Here is a 3,407-nt window from a genome sequence, read left to right on the forward strand (position 1 = left end):
GACATAGTTGGACCAATGATGGGCCATAACTGTACATAAAACTCTGCAGGGAGTCCGTCAGGCCCTGGGGCCGATCCCTTTTTCATTGCGTCTAATGCACCCTTGATTTCATCATCGGATGGCGGTGATAGCAGGACGTCATTTGACATGTTGGAATCATGAGGTAAATCTTTTAGCAGAGGATGCGAAGAAACGGATCCTGGGAAACAGACATTAGCCCCCGATTGAGCTATTGACTGGAGCTGTTGAGTGAATTCCTGAAAGTCACGCGTAACCGCAGCAGCTGGGGCGGGAGAGTTCAGCGAGTGGGCAGGCGAGCCTGGTGGACAAAGCAGAGCTCTTCGTGCATACCTTAGCACCTCAGGGTGCGCACACGGTGCACGTCTACAGCGCCAAGCAGCAGCCGAGAGTGAAGAAGCGCGCATAATACATTGGTACCGTTCAACGAGCTCCTCTTGTCATGCCCGCATTACAGTGGAAGGACAGGAATCTCGATTGGCAATGCGTATCTTCTGGATTAACAATGACGTGTCTTTCGACATACGGGGGCAAAGTCCTCTGCCCGACGCACTGCAATGATGGCGGCACTGTTTTTTGAGGCGATCCCAATCAGCTACATCTGCCTCAATGAGCGATGCGCGTAACGCTCGGGATAATTTCTCCGTAGCCTGAGAGTCCAGGAGGACGCGGCAATCGAGACGCCATGGTCTGTGAATCGTTGGCGTCCCCAGTGGCAGGCTGAGAGAGAACATAACCGGCCGATGGTCGCTAATGTACACTGGTGTCGGTGGCAATGACATTACTCCGGTGTCGTGAACGTAGGGAATGAGACTGGGGGATGCATACACGTGATCGATTCGGCTGCTCGACGCTGCTCGACATCAAGTATAGGCATAATTACTGCCATGCACACTTCGATGAATGTCACTCAATGCTAGTTGCTGCACTAGACGTTCGAGTTCTCTGGCATTCCAGTGTGACCGGCCGCGACCCGGACCTCGAACGTCTGCGTGTGAGTCTAAGACACAATTGAAATCTCCTAAAAGTACCACACGTTGGGAATTTAAAAGGAACGCGTCAAGAGATTGGAAAAACGCGTTTGAGCTCACGCGTGCCGCTGGGGCATACACGGCAACAAATCTTATTCTTAACAAAAAAAGGTGCAGTCGAAAGCCAGCACGCGTCCGAAGGCATCGAAGGAAACATGATGGTCACGTAAAAGACCTCGGTTAAAAGAATGACTCTGACGCCAGTCGAGCGCGTGCTGGCGTACGAAAAGAAACAATCAATATTGAACGCGCGCTTGAAAGCGAGTACATCACAAAGCTTGAAAAAATGTGTTTTTTGCAGGAACAGCAAATCACAGTGCACTGAATGCACAAAAGCCAATACCTCAGCCTATTTTTGTGGATTGCCAAAACCTTGAACGTTAAAAGTAATAACCTTTAGAGTAAGAGCCACGGGGAAAATGAAAACATAGTATAGGATCACGCAAATGCAGAGGTACCTTTATCACGTGCGGGAGCCGGTGCCCTGCAAGTGGCTGAGTCATTTTTTCCGGCCAGGCAATCCACCGGAGGCACGGGGCTTCCGAAATCACGTCGAAGTCCGCAGGGGACTTCTGTCTCTGGTGGGGGCTTCTAAGTCACGAGTAGTTATCCGGTGGCGTTTGGAGTCCAGGTTCTTGAGCGAGGATGGTACAAATGCGTCTCCACTGTCCTAGCTTATGTCACTGGCGCTAGTGTCTTCGTCAATTTGTAGGGGTGCCTCCCTCGCGGTGCTGTTAGAGTCCTCGTAGATGCAGGCGTCGTCGTCTTGAGATGTAGACTCCTCGATGACACCTGAGCTTGTTGTCGACAGAGCAGCAACGCGAGGAGCGTCAGATACAATATTTTCATCCGAGACGCCGTCCTCACGAGGCGCTTCGTCTGACGAGGGCTTGGCCTGCGATTCCTCAGAAGTGGCCACGGGACGCTGGAAACTTAAGTTTTCAGTACGTGGAGGGATTACCAGGTCCGGAATCGTTCGGGACGCAGTGGGCGTCTGGTGCAGCGTCGCGATTGGCGCACCTTGGTCGTGGTCGGTTACCGCGGCTCGCGTTGGCGAATCGTCACACTTGTTCTTAGATGGCGTTCCTGGTTGAAATGGAGGGAAATTCTTGGATGCCGCCTCGGAATACAATGGCCTGATGGTGCAGGCCACGGTGGCATGCGGGTCCCCACAATGGCGACACGGCAGCGAGCAGCCTTTCCCGTCGTGGCCATAAACGCCGCACCTTCCACAAAACGGAGCTGTGCAGTTCATGCGGAAGTGCCCACTGTCTGCACATCGACAGCACACTCGCTAGATGCCTTTATAGTCACAGGTTACTCGATGGCCCGCGACCTTGAGGTAGTTGGGCACCGGTGAAGAAGCCTTCATTTCCATGCGGACGTGTTGCGTCCCAGTGGTCACGGATGGGCGCAATCCCATGAGTCCTCTGGTGATGTGCAGCACCTTCCCGTAGGGAGAGAGTGCTTTTGCGAGGGCTTCGCTGGGTACGGGGCACGGCAGGAGCAGGACGGTCACTTGGGTCACTTGGGGTCCCAGGGGTACGATGGCGGCGCGCTCTCCTCGGATGATAAGGTGCGACGCGTCAACGATTTGGGCCAGTGTGGCCTCACTGTTGACGGTAACTTGGTAGTTCCGGCCTCCAAAGTTCTGAACGTAGTACACTTCTTCGATTCCTACTATTGAAGACGTCGCGTCAACGACGTCTTCGGGACTAGTCCCCTCGGGGACGACTACATCGAAGGCTAGTGCCTTCTTCGGGAGCTGGCTTGCCATTATGGGCGTCCGCCAGCCCAGGGACGCCCTGAGACGCTAACGACGACAACGATGACGAAGCTCCTTCTGCAGGCGTGAGTGGGCCGATTCCGGAGGTAGTGCAATACCGGGCCAACCCGTGGCGGAGGTCAAGCAAGCTTCAAGCACTCCGCCGCATTACAAAAATAAGTTTAATATCTTGGATCGAAATAGGATCCCCATCAGATATTAAGCTGATAAGAACAGATACAACACTTTGATCGGCATCTGCTACAATGGAGCCGAATAATGGTGAGAACCAAATAGTGTTTTTTTGTTTCAACTGCACTTGTGGCACGGGCTTTTTAGACAAAGTTTTGCTTAAAGTAGGAGCTTAGCCTGAAAAGGTTAAGAATGATATCGAACAATAGCGCTGTTTTCCGTTAGGAACAGCAAACCGTATTTGAAATTTCTGTTTATTACGACAACACACGCTTGTAAGGACGGGAAACGGCATCACGTTGTTGCCTATGGCCCGCGACCTATGCACAGTTGAAGGGTAAGGTCACACACAAGTCTTATACGAGTCTTCTTGGTAATGTAGGGAAAGGTACGGAGGTGGA

At 52.5% G+C, this 3,407-nt stretch overlaps 1 non-coding gene across 1 annotated transcript; it reads right to left on the reverse strand.

Annotated features, from left to right (window-relative positions):
* Window positions 1-2,899: 2,899 nt before the first annotated feature.
* LOC119181942 (U2 spliceosomal RNA) lies at window positions 2,900-3,096 on the reverse strand. The gene has a single exon (XR_005111233.2). It is a non-coding gene; the product is annotated as a U2 spliceosomal RNA (small nuclear RNA).
* Window positions 3,097-3,407: the final 311 nt, after the last annotated feature.

The sequence above is a fragment of the Rhipicephalus microplus genome, unplaced genomic scaffold (genome assembly GCF_043290135.1).
Source record: "Rhipicephalus microplus isolate Deutch F79 unplaced genomic scaffold, USDA_Rmic scaffold_12, whole genome shotgun sequence".
NCBI lineage: Eukaryota > Metazoa > Arthropoda > Arachnida > Ixodida > Ixodidae > Rhipicephalus > Rhipicephalus microplus.